Below are 14,184 nucleotides of genomic sequence, written 5' to 3' on the forward strand. Positions count from 1 at the left end.
AGGGGCTTCAAGACTGTCAACCTTTACAGGAGCAGACAGCCTCATCTTCCTCCCACGATGTGCCCTGGCTGGTAGGTTTGAACCGCCAAACCTGTGGGGGGCAGCCCAATGCTTCACCCACTGCACTCCCGGGCGCCTTCCTTCTATCCCCTTTTGTTTTCAATTCCCATCGTTTCTTCTTCTTCCCATTTCCCTTCTCGTATTAAAGCTGGCCCTAAAGACATGCCTTTGCATTTGTCTAACCTGTGAATGTTCTCTTAATTCTAAGGCAATTTGGACATTTTAATACTGCTTTTGAAAAAAAAATGTTAAGGGAACTGTGCCAGCTATCAAAGCTTCAGGAGCTCTGGAGGCATAGTGGGTTAGACCCAGGGCTGCTAACCACACAGTCAGTAATTCGAAACCACCAGCTGCTCCAAGGGAGAAAAATGAGGCTGTCTACTCCTGTAAAGAGTAACGGTCCTCGGAAACCCATAGGGAAAGAGTTCTACCCTGTCCAATAGGGTCACTATTATGGTAGAGTGAAAATTCTTAATGTGGCTCCTCTACCCAAATTCTGTTAACTCCCACCAAATGATTGGGTGAGACTATGCAAACTCGGTGTGTGTGACACTAACAGAGGGGATCGGTCAGTTTTCATGACCCACTTCCTGGCTGTAAGGAGAGCCATCTCCGAAGCAACAGTAGAGAGAGACCCCAGGGACCTTGGGAGAGCACTGCTCACATCTCTGTCTGAAGCGGCAGGCCTCCTAGAGCAGAAGCACCAGAGACCATGGCATGGGGATTCAGAGGAACAGAGACAATGCAGGACCTAATCCTAATCTGGCCTGAAACTGGAATTGTGGGACAGAGTGACAGTCGTGCAAAGGCCAAGGGTCCATGTGGCTGAGAGACTGAATTGCTGAGAGACTCTTCACTGCTTGCTGGCTGAGGATACCAATAGCTGTATCCTGACTGTTTGCTGGTCCTGGTGTGTGGTAACCTATTAGTGGCCCTAATAAACCCCCTTAACCATGAGTGGTGTCTTTGAGTCCTCTGTAGCCATTGCAGCAAATTCTCAAAGCCAGCAGAGAGATGTACAATGGCACGGAGAGACCACTGGTGTCAGGACAGGTGAAGGATGGCTTGTCTGTCCCTTGCCTTGTAGCAACAGGGAAGCCAGAAGAGGTCCAATGGCCCTCAAGCCAGCTGTGGAAGTTCAGAGTCAGAATCAGCTCAGTGGCAGTGAGGGCATCTGTGCCAGGCAGTCTTTAGCTGCTTGAGGTGCAGGGAGTGAGTGGGGTCAGTGACGGTGCCCACAGGGTGCGGCCCTGGGTGACGTGCATCAGCCTGTGTGTGAACTGCTGAACGCAAACCTGTCGTCCGCCCTGTGCATCTCCGCCTTGTTCACAATAACACATTCAAAAAATTGAAAACAAACAAAATCCTTGCTGTTTGTGATTCTCTTCAAATAGAAAGCTCTTTGCTTGTTCTGTTCCTTTTTTTTTTTTTTTCCCATTGCTCCTCTCGTCTTCCTCGACTATCTTGTAAAGGCTCGTTTGGATTCTCGATACCTCAAGTCAAGGCTCCATCGGGAAAACACTCTGGAGTGGCCCTGCTCGGTCTCATTGGGTCACCCTGAGTTGGAATCGACTCAAGGGCATCGCGGCTTCCGCATGCCGCAGAGGAACGCTAAAACTCAGCCTCAAACCTCCTTCTCTTTGCAGACCCCCCTCCTGTTCATCGATGCCCAATTCCGCTCTTCCTGTCTGGCGTTACTCCCAAATTCCATCCACGAAGAGGCGTCTACCGAATACCTACACAAGCCAGGCACTGGGGAATTGACTGAGGAACAAGACAAACATCCTGCCGTATGGAAGGGAGACAGACAATGATGCACAGCCAAGAGGACAAGCACGAAACAGTCAGAGACTGGAGTAAGCATTACAAAGAAATTGAGGGGCAGATGGGGGATAACCACCAGGCGCCGGCCTGTTGGACACTGGTGGATGAGGCCCGTGGACACTAGTAGACGAGGCCCATCTCTGAGGAGAAAGCTTTGACGCAGAGCTCCAAGTGGGAAGGAAACAGCCATGCAGAGGGCTGGGGACATTCATAACAACGCAAGCTCACTTGGGGCTACCAGGAACGGAGGGTGCAGGCAATGGAGAGCCCTTTGCTCACTGGGTAGGGATTTCCTTTTGGGGGGTGATGGAATACTTGGAATTGGATCATGTGCGAGGGCTGCACAACAGGGTGAGCTTGTCACCCGTGTCTCCTGCCCTGGATGGTAAGGGGTGGTGAGTATATCATCTGTGACAATAAATGAGACAGACACGCAACGGCAAGCCCCATGAGTTGGGCAAAGAGTGGCAGGAGAGGAAGGGACCACCACAAAGGCCTGAGCAGGGAAGAGCGTCCATCTTCTGGGAAAGGGAAGACGTGAGTGGGACTCGAGCCCCCAAGGGGGGCAGAAAGTGACAGCGGGGCCGGGGTGACAGACACCGCGCAGACCACAGCTCGCAAGAATTTTGTAAAGAACTTGGGTTTCATTCTCAAGAGACTAGCAAGTCATTGTACCGTTTTAAGCTAGGCAGTGGCATGACCTGTTTTTTAAGATATTTCTCTTTGTCTCACTCCGACAGAGCCTGGGAATGTGACTTCTCACTCCAGATCCAGAGCGCTTTCCAGAACGTTCCCAAGATCAAGACCAAATCACTAGTTAAAACCTTAAAACACACCCACATGCTGACTTCACCCTCCAAATAGCTACTGCTCCAAAGAAGACCGGGCAGACCGCCGGCGCTCTCACAAATTCTGAGAGGTCTGAGGCTATTGAATCCACACAGCTGTGCGTGCTGGTGGCGCTGTCGGGTGAGCCTTGGACTGCTAACTACAAGGTCAGCAGTTCCAGTCCACCAGTTGGTCCAGGAGAGAAAGATAAGGCTGCTTCCTACAAGATTTACCGCTTTAAAAACCGTACAAAGGGCCACACTGAGTTGGGATCGACTAAATGGGTTTTGTTTTGGTAAGATTAAAAGACCCACTTGGTTTCTAGAAATTCCGATAACCACTGTTTCCTGTGCCACTAGTTTCTCTCTGACATCCTCTCCTTAGAAATCACTAATAAGAATTTAAAGTGATGACATGTCTATATGTACTTCCTAAAATATTTCACCACTATGGGGATGCAACTATTTCAAAAACCAATTAAGGAACATATCATAAGAGGATGAGAAAAGTGTGCTAAGAAAACAATAGCGGGTGGCTCTGAATCTGAGACCAGAGTATCTGGATGCAGGAAGTCGGCAGTAAATGGGAAGAGAGTTAATTTGCCTGGGCAAACAATCAGTAATGTAAACCTCCCTTCCTTGGCTTGGATCTAATCCAATCAATTCCATATTCATGATGTAGTTACTTTGTATACCTGCTATAATTTACCCATCTACCCCTGACAAATTGGTCACGGAAGAAAAACAATCGGAACGTGCTTTAGAAGCAAGGACGGCAAGACCTTCGATGGGGGGAACCGATGGCTACAAGAGGACTTCGTATTGGATGAAGGTGCTGTTGCTGTCCGGTGCGCGAGCAAGCGACCCGTCTACAGGAGAAAGTCACGCTGCCAGACCCGGCACCACGCGCACAGTTATTCTTGTGGTTGAGAGCCATTGTTGCTGCCTCCCTGTGCTAATCAATCTTGTCGAGGTCAATTATAACTCATCTTGATTCACAGGCTAGAAAAGGGCTGTCCACTGTGGATTTCTGAGACTGCACATCTTTATGGGAATAGAAAGGCTTGTCTTTCTCCCTGGGACCAGCTGGTGGGTTCACACTGTGGATCTTGAGGTCAGCAGCCCAAAGTACAACCCACTACCCTATCTGAGCTCCTGTAAAGCGGAGGGTCCATGAACATGAGGAGAACCCTCAATGAGATTGATGGACACAATCATCCAAACAGACTAACAATCACGTAGATGGCGCAGGACCGGGCAGCATCTGGTTCTATTACACATACAGTCACCATGACTAGACAGGGACTGACAACAACAATCCCTGACACCGCCCTCTTGGTCTGTCTGTCTGTCTATCTATCAATCATCATCTACCGCTAGCTATCTCAATCCAACAAATCCATCCATCCATGCATCTCACTCTCACTCTCTCTCTCCTCTTCAAGCTGAGCCCTAACTGTATCCTTTGATGTGGAGCCCAGAACCCTACCACCACCGCCTCCCCACCCTCCCTGAAGGCTCACCCAGGAATGGCCCAGTCCCAGCTTACACTCTGAAAAGCAATCAGGGTTGTAAATGAGTAGCTCATGGTCAGGTCACAGAACAGACTGGCCCAGCTAAAAGGTCTACCGAAACCCAATGAAACCTTTCCCTGCAAAGGCAGCTGCTGAAACATTTAAGAAATTTAATTGTTAATTACACAAGGATCCTTTCGGGTTCCTTTAGGTACCTCCCCCAACTCTCCCCTCCAGCTAGCCGCCAGGAGAAAATAACAGCTGAACAAAAGCTCTAATGCAGACACAGCTGAAGAACAAATGCTTAAGAAATAAGATTAATGTCCTCAGAGATTACAAAGAGAATAAAAAGATTTAAGATCTTTTTTTAGATTCTAAATACCTAGATCCTGATGATAAAAGGAAACCTCAGTAAGGGAGGAAAAAGTCTTATTTACAGGGGGTTATTTAAGGAATAAAGAAAGCTAAGTATCATTGAAACTTCATGATACCTAAGATTGAAAATAACAGATGAAAACACATGCTAAAAATTCTTATAATCTTTGTTAATCACTCTTAAGTCTACATAGTCCAGGGTGAGCTTGCAAAGATGGGGTGTACTAGTGCCAGAGTTAGCCTTTGAGAATATTCGCTGTTATGCAAAAACCCACCACTTTTCTTTCTCACACCCAAAAGTTCTAGGCCAAAAAAGAAGAAGAAGAAGATGATGATGATGATCCTAATTATTGTGTATGGTGATTTAAAAAACACCAACATGAATTTTGGATGAGTTTATCACCACTCACCCTTTCTGTTCTGTTCCAACAATAAACATTAACTAAAGCTTCTCACAGATCGGTCTTACCAGGACTTCGGTTGCTTCTGCCAGGTAAAATTCATAGAGACAATTTGGTATCCCCTTATTATAGCCGGAGAAAGTCTGTGAGCATGTACGTTAATAATTTCCCTAATCTCTGAAGTCTCCAAGCCACAGAGAGAAAGTTCTCTGGATGATCACCAAACATTTGGCTGGCTTCAAAGCAGACACAAAGGATCTACAAGACTGTCAGCTTAGCAAGCTGGGTGGAAAGGCAAGGAGTAAGGAGAGTGAGGGTGCTGGAGGCTTGACTTCGCTTATTCATGAGAGCATGACTTACCTCAGGAGCCCGAGTGGTACAAACAGCTACCACGCTCAGCTGAGGTCCCTCGAAAAAAGGCCATATGCTTCCCCCAAAACATCTAGGGAAAAACCCTATCTATGGAGCACAGTTTTACTCTGGGGTCACCAAGTGGTCTTACTCATGTATTTATTATTGTAATTTACCAGAAGGCAGGGCATCCCGTTGGTAAATCAAGGTTCTAAGAAGACTGGTTGAAGAACCCTGACCACAGAAAGGGCACAAAGTGGAAATCATTTAGCTCAAGAAACACCTTGCGGTTTGTCTCCATCAGATTAGTTGGGTTCTTTCTACAGGATAGTTTTTGGTAGCCACGAATGGCTTATGCAGACAAGATGAAATATAGAAAACTGCTTAGAGCGCATGATAACAGAGACCTTAAAGCTTGCCCCAATTTTGTAACATATTTCTTGGCATATGGATTACTGAAAGGCCCATTTCAATGAGTTATGTGTACTCCACTTGCTCTACAAAAGGTTTTGGGCAGAGAATATAGAATTCATGTTACGGGGAGTACCCGATTGACTTGACCAAATCCAGGAAATGCAATCTCTTATATTCATAAGGAGACACCGTTTTAGACACAGTTTTCTGTGAAATCTCACACTGTTTAAAAGGTTCGAGTCATGACACGATTTGCATCTCTTTCCAAAACCCAGTGGCATCTTCTCCCCAAGGTTAGGCGTCTGTGGCAAGACCTTGGATGCTGAACTTCGCCCCTGGAGAAGTGGCTCGAAGGCCAGGTTCTTTGCCGGCCTTGTTTGGGGCTCAGCGTCTCTGGACCCTTTTTGAAGAATATTTTCTTCGACTGGCCTTGCTCTCTGAAATGAGCAGACGATTGGGTAGGTTGAATGCAGAGTGGGATCCAGCTTTCCCGACGCTGGTGAATACAAATACCCGCGAGCCTACGACGATCTCAGCGGCCTGCTACCGATGGGAGTTCTCCTGTAGGCACTTGAAAACCAGTGCTAGCTAGCTGACCTGACCTGGTTTAACACCCATCCTTTCCCCTGTGCTAGCTCTTCTGCTCCTTTGACCTTGGGCCGCTAAGTGAAAAGTCAGTGGCCCAAGCCCACCTTCCACCCTCAGGGGACACAGAAGGCTGCCTGGTCTCATAAAGACCCACAGGCTCTGGTATTTTGTCATTGGGGGGTCACCCTCTTGAATTTTTGTGATATGTGTTTCTGTTGTTCAGTATATGAAACCCAGGATTGACGAACCTAGAGGGGCAGCAAGTAGAATAAGGATTTCTTGGGAGTACGGGAGTGGGGGTATGGAGGTGGGAGAGGAGAGAGGCGGGTAAAACGGAGCTGATGTTAAGGAGTTCAAGAAAGAAAAGAATGTTTTGAAACTGATTGTAGTAGCAATTGTACAACGCAGCTTGATATGATTGAACTATGGAATGATATGATGTCTGTATTAGTTCCCAATAAAGTGGCTACAAAGAGAAAGACCTGCAGTCTCCAAAACCTATATAGAGTCATATGGAATGGCAGTGATGAGCAGAATGAGGGGGGGAGGGCGTTGGAGATGCCCATTTGAGGAAGGCCTGCACTCCTGGTCCCCTAGCATCTTCCAAATCAAAGCCATTTACCACTGGGCCAATTCCAACACAGCAAAGTGACCCAGTCTAGCTAGTGCTTTAGAGATTGTAAATCTTTAGGAGAACAGAGAGCCTCACCTCTCTCCCTCAAGCCTGAACTGTCAACCATGAACTCATCAGCCCAACACTTAACCCACAGCCCCAACAAAGCAGTACAAAGCATTACAGTCTCAGGTCATTTGCTTTGCACGGGCAACAGATAACTTATCACCCCCACCTCCAAAGTCAACACTTAAGACACAGGTAATTTTTACGCACCTTCAACTAAGTTCTAAGTTCTAGAAAGGATGCCGGTTAGAATGAGAACAGTCCTATTCTCAAAACTCACCACACGGGCAGGATATGGCCCGCGGGTGGCCCATAGGGTTTGTGTTGGACTATTAACCTAAAGGTTGGTGGTGGGTACCTACCCCGCAGGACCACAGCAGCAAGGACTGGAGACCTTTTTCTGTGAGAATTTCTAACAAGACAACGCTGTGTGGAAGTCCTGCTTGCCAATGCCCAGGGTGAGCGGGGACAGGCATCACCTTGATGCCAGGGGGCAGGTTTGGTTATCAGGGGGAGGAGCTGATCAGCTATTGACTGCAAGCCTAACAACTACGTATTTTGTTTGCAAAGTATTTTTACAGAGTCTCTCTATCCCCGACCAGTCTGACACTTTAAATCTAGATTTTTGTATTTGGCCCAGGCCCATGCCTACCTGGGGATTAGAGAAGTCAGTTTAAATTTATAACAAGAAGAAGACAGATTGTACGCTACTCCTAGCAGTGTAAATCCTCTCTCAAGGGGATCTTCATGGGCTCCTCTCAGGTTAGCTAACGTAGCCCCAAGCTGTCTGCTCATCTCTTGGTCCTCCTTGTCTTTGCTCTTCATCTGCTCTCGGGCTGGGCGGAATCTCTGAATCTTTCAACCCTGTCTGCTCCCTGGTTGTTCTTTTGTGTGGTCGAGTCCATTCTGCTTCATAGGACGGAGTAGCACTGTCCCATCAAGCTCCCCAGGGTGCCATCATTAAGGAAGGAGATCTCCCAAGTCTGTTCTCCCGAGGAGTCACCAGTGGGTGGGTTTGGATACCGACCTTCCTTCCTGTTCCCTTCCAGAGCAACCTGCGTCTCAATGAACCAAACGCAAAGCCCCTGCCATCGAGTCCAATTCCAACTCACAGCAGCCATCTCTCGAGCTCGGAGACTGCAAGTCCTCCTGGGAGCAGACCGCCTCGTCATTTTCCCACAGGACAGCTCAGACGAACCCGGGACCAGCGCCCAACACATGGCGCCTCCGAAGCCCCGTTGTTTCTCAAATAGTCCGGGCAAATGTGTGTTTTCTTCAGAGTACCCACAAAATGGAAAACAGTTACCCAGGCATATGTGTGGGATCGCACTGTTGCCGTGTTTCTGTTCTGCTGTCATTTCTAGAACAATTTAGAACACTTTGGAAGCTGGCCAACAGCAGAATCCATTAGTCCTGACTTTCTGGTCACGGTGTACCTTCCTGAACACAAGACATCGCTGCTGGCGGCACTGGTGGCGGGGATGGGGGGTGGGGGGCACCGCACCTCCCTCTTCCTTGATAGGTGCTCAGAAACCATAAACACTGAAATTGACGGCGGGCCTTTGGTTCACACAGAAAGGGGAAGGAGACCATTCTTATGTGATAACCGTCTGCTTGCACCTGTTGAACCTTCCACTGGGAGTGTGGAGGCGAAAGAGGTTGTTGCAGCTTTTTTGGCTTTTCACTGATAATCTCATAAAGATTCAAAAAGCTTTATTTACACAGTACTGGTTTCCAAGTTGTTTCACAGGTTTTATAAAGTCACGTTTTGTCTGCACTGCTGCTGTACTTCAGTTGAATAATGGGAGCAAGGGGGTGGGGGTGGGGGGGAAGCCCCGGCAATGCAAAGGCGAAGAACTCTGCTGCGAAGGTGGTCAGTTCAAATCCACACACCAGCTCCACTGGTACAACAGCTGGTGAATGGCTCCCATAAAGACAGCCTAGAAGACTCTAGGGAACAGCTCTTCGCTGTCATATGAGACAGAGAAGTTAAGATCAAGTGAGTTAAGATCAAGTCCACAGCACTTAACAGTAGCAACAGCAAGGGGCACAACGCCAGGGTAAGGAAGTCAGAAACCCTGAAGACCACCCCTCCCTGTTCATTGCCAACCTCCCCTCTTCCAGGATGACTCTGGTGAAGGGCACTGACTACAGGTGGGGGGGTATTCTGTGACCGCCATCTATTGCTTTATGTCCTGGGAAAAATCGCCCACGCCTCCATCTGAATTTCTAACTTCCCTAACAGGAAAAGGAGGACATCGTGGATTGAGTGCCATTCTCCAAGAATTGAGTACGGCATGTGTTTGTTTTTTAACGTATGGGGTGAGTGCGGGCCTGCTAAACCAGCTGGTCAGTGATTCAAACCTATTCGCCGCTCTGAGACAGGAAGATGAGACTGTCCCCATACTGATTGACACCTGGAGAAACCCTATCAAGGGGTTGCTGAGTGGGAACTGAAGGGATGCCTGCATGTTTGGGTTATAGGTGAATAATAGCTGTAATTAGCCTAAGCTTTAATTCTAAATTTTTGCATTCCCTGATACAAAAAGGAATTGAATTTGCAGGGTGGGTGTAATTCTCCCAGAGTTCAGTTTGACTTGTCTTTTTCTTTTTTAAACAGTGAGAGGAGAACCTGTCTGCATTCATGTGTCTTGAGAGGTGAATCCTAGGGCATGAAGTTTTATCGCACAACTGAAAGAAAACCTCTACTCTGAGGAGCTCTGCTTAGGTCCCCACGGACTATCTCCAGTCCTGATCAGTCTAGAGATGCCAGTTGGCGGCTGATTACTGGAATGAATGGGTATGACGTTAAGACAGGAAGCTGGACCCCTGTATGAACTCCTGAGTAGGGTCTGTCTGCTGCTTCCCTGAAGAGAAAGAAGTGCTTTCTGAGCACCTGTGGACCAGGTCTCCCAGCAGAGGGAGCAGGGATGCCACCACATACCAGGAAGACACTGGGTGCAAACTCTGGGGAGGTGCCCAAAGAGAATCAAAAGCGCCACCTCCCCCCACCCCCGAGTTGGGAAAAGAGGGAATTCCAATAAAAGTACCAACGAAAACAATGACTAGATCTTGGGGTCATTGTAAACAAGTAAAATGACCACACAAAGCCAAAACAGACCCTCCTGTTTTCTGCTGCTTAAATATCTGGGGCTTGTGGGCTCCATTCGGCCCTAAGAGCCACATCTTCTCTGGCTGCCGGTCTCCTGGTTACTAATGTGGAGTTAGCCTGGGCACATAGCACTTCATCTTAAAAACAAAAAATAACATGATCGCAGCCAAACCACTCTGATATGTCCCCCTGCAGGGCCCTGCCCTGCCCTCTGTGTGTCTTTGACTCGGAGAAAGGAGTCGTGACAGGCTCTTTTGACCTGGCACCAGTGGCTACGGTGACCTCATTCCAATCTCTGGGGTGGCGATTCCCCAAAGAACAAATCACTCTGCACAAAGCCACCCGCAGATCACAAAAGCAGCCAAGGACTTCAATATTCCAGTGTCTGCTAGCCTCTCCGGGACACGAAAACCTAAAAGGACAACAAAGTCAACGCTGTTCTTGTATTGTTACATAGTGACCGTAACTTCCCGATGGTCCCGTTGGGCCCTTTGTGACAGCCGCTGCGTCCGTCCACCTCACTGAGGACCGACCGTCTTTCTCCCCAGCCTTCCACTTTTCCAAACACGACATCCTGAGCACATACGTGAGATGAAGTCTTGCCATTGTCGCTTTTAAGGAGTCTTCCAAGACAGACTTAAAACAAACAAACGAGCCTCATACTCCATACTCATTGCCGTCGAGTTGATTCTGACTCATACTGACACCACAGGACGGAGCAGAACTGCCTCTACGGTTTGTGAGACGGTAAATCTTTGCAGTAGAAAGCCTCATCTTTCTCTCGCAGAGCGGTTGTGGTTAGCAGCCAAACACACAGCCCCACAGCTGATGCGAAAGGCGGTGGTGGGCCTCTCAAAGGCTTTCACTTGCAAAGTCAAAGGGAAGTGCTGATGGTGGGCAGCAACATGCCGCTGGACTCAGAAGGGCCGGTGTGCGTGAGCCCTTTGTCTCACCATCCATACACCAGACAGGCCACGGGGTCAATGTCAAAGCCCTCTATCATCTGAAAAGAAAGATCATCCAGAAGAAGATCTAAGAAGCTAAAGAGGAGAAAAAAAGACCCACATCAAACTAGGGCAAGGCTTAAGTGTCCTTTGGTGCATGATGCTCTGAAGGGTGAATTACGCTCTCGTGGCTGTGAAAGTAAGCAGGAAGGACGAGACCGACATGCTCCGTCTCCTACGCAGCTCCACCCTACCAAACCTGGAAGGGGCACACTGGTCCCATCCACGCAGCCGAGCCTCTCGGGAAGCCCTCAGACGGAAAAGAAATGCTGAGTCATCACAAAAGGGGTGACCCTGATAACACTTTAGGCTTAATTTAAGGTGATCAACCAAACAAATATAAAATAATTCATAATTCAAAAGGAACAGGTAAGTCAACAAATTCCAATGAACAAGGATGAATTTGTGCTGGACGAGACACTGGTATAATTTCTTACACTGCTCAGCTGCTCCTGTCCAGTCAATGGAGATCCCCTGGCTATCCAATTAAAGAAAGCGACCATCTCTGTGTCTCTCAAGGTACATAGGTGTTGCTAACAACAAACAGCAAAAACAAAGGATTCACACTCACCAGCCCTACTTCGGGAGAAAGATGTGTCCAGCTGATTTCATAGAGATTTCCATATTGGAAACCATCATCAGCTCTACTCTGTCCCAAGGAGTCCCAAGAGGTGGTATCCATCAACGGCAGACAAAAACAACAACAGTGGCATGTGTTCAACTGAAGAGAAACCACAGGCTTGCATCCTTTCTACACAGCTGCCACTAGATAGCAAATTGTCATCAAGTTAACCTTGACTCATGGCAATCTCAAATGTGTCAGAGCCGAACTGGGCTTTAATCAGAGGGCGTCGATTTTAAAGATGAAAAACGCAGAGATATTAAATGTAACACAACCTAACCCTTTGGAACCTGTAATGGCTAAGGTTTTGTGTCCACATGGCTGAGCCAAAATTCTCAATGGTTTGGCAAGTAAGACCTAGCAATCTCGTGATGAGATCACCTCAAGGTTATGGCCTTTCAAGACAAATGGACACTGCGGCTGCGGAAAACTGCTTGTCTTTTCCTAGGTCTGGATCCTTCAAAAGTTTCATCCACTTGCACTTCTTTGGACTTGAGCCAGCAGCCTGCCATATTGGCTGCTGATCCTGGGAGCGGTTGGCACCCGTCATCTTACCTGGCAACCTTCTGTCTGCAGCCAGGAGCCTGCCACCTGACCTACTGATATTGAGTTCACCGCCCTGTGTAGCTCCAAGAGTCATCTGACCCATCGACTCGGAACTTGCCTACCTCTATAACTGTGTGAGCTATGTCCTGGATCTCAACTTTGCTCTATATGTACATATATACGTTTCTCTAGAGAATCTAGCCTAAGCCAAAATACAAAATGAATTTCAAAAGTTGAGGTATCCCATACAAGATGAAAATTGCTTCTTGTTCTAGTCCTATGATTTTAGAGAAAATATTTTTCATGAAACGAGCACGTGGCTAATGCGCGCGCGCACGCACGCGCGCACACACACACACACACACACACACACACACACACGACAGTGGCGGAGAAGGTGTTAATTCTAGGTGAGGACAGAGAAGCGAGACAGGGCACACTCAGCAAGACCTGTAATGAAGCTCCCATAATGTTCTTGAAGGGATCTTTCTCTACCTAATGGTAAACAATGAGCCTTGTGAAATTGTTCTTATTTTTCATTAGAAGGAAAAGCTAAGTGTCACAATACTTCAGGCATGCCGCGTGAATGGAAAACAAGATGGCACAGCGACTTCACAACAATGGTAAATCAAGTGTTCTGTCTGGCAGGGAAAATGTCATTAGCCTGTAGAGTGATCTCGCCGGTGTCATTCTGAAACAGAGGTTATATGTCTATTTAAATTTATGAGGAAGGCAATTGATTTTACTTTCGGCCATTTACTTCTGGAGGTCAGAAGGAAAATATTTATTGTACCTATTAAAAGAAATGGAAATAACATTCATTATACTACTCCAAAAAGTAAGTTTTGGACAGAGTAAATATTTCCAGCGGGGTAAAAGTAAGGAAAACAGAAGTTCATTCTTAACGGCCAGGTTATGGAAGACTAACAGTAGCCCACCTCAAAACGGGGCATTATGGTAAAAGTAGCGTATCATCCCTGCTCACTCACACAGGCTGGTCCTGCTTATTTATACCTCCAATTCAAGGTCAAGGAAAAAGTACTGAGAAGTAGATTAGAGTCGCTAGCTACCTCATAACTCACAGTCTTTCCATACACAGAATTTACCAGTTCCACTGATCCAGGCCATTTACCAGTTCCACTGATGTTCAGTCAAAGCAACTGTGTTCTAAAAGAAATATTTTTTTCACTTAATAAACATACACCAAACAAAAATCCCAAAGCTATTATCATGGAGTGGACCTTACATAGGGTTTCCAAACTGAAAATCTTTGTGGGCGTAGATAGCCTCAAATTTCTCCTATGGAACAGCTAGCGGGTTTGAACCACTAACCTTGTAGTCAGCAGTCCAAGGCCTACCCAAAAGTTAACATGCCCAGTACAATTTGAAAATAAGAATTGCTATAAAAAATTCTAGGCAAACGCTAACTTAAGTCATAAGTTTGTTCAAATAAACATGCTCATTTAAAAAAATAGATTAATTACTACTGCTTAGCAAAGATGCTCTGGCCACATCTGAGGTGAAGTGACATTAGTGGGTATGGCTCTTCTATCCATGTATTTGTAACTCCTGCCAAATGATTGTGTTGGGCCATAAAACACTAATCGAGAGGAACAGTCAGTTTTGCCATATCCACTGGTACCGTGTTTTCCCAAAAGTAAGGCATCCCCCCCAAATAAGACCTCCCCAAAAATAAGGCCTCCGAAGCTACCGTAACTCTGGACTCTAGACCAGAGTAGCAGTGGGTGCCGCCGTGCAGCTCACTGTTAGCCACAGCGCAGCCAGAGCAGGCAGGAAGTACGAGGTCCTTTTTAATAAAACAATAAACAATAAATGTGTACCATATTCTTCTTCATGGAAAAATAAG

Source organism: Echinops telfairi, unplaced genomic scaffold, assembly GCF_000313985.2.
Source record: "Echinops telfairi isolate 266 unplaced genomic scaffold, ASM31398v2 ScPeMD7_7463;HRSCAF=8501, whole genome shotgun sequence".
Classification (NCBI taxonomy): Eukaryota; Metazoa; Chordata; class Mammalia; order Afrosoricida; family Tenrecidae; genus Echinops; species Echinops telfairi.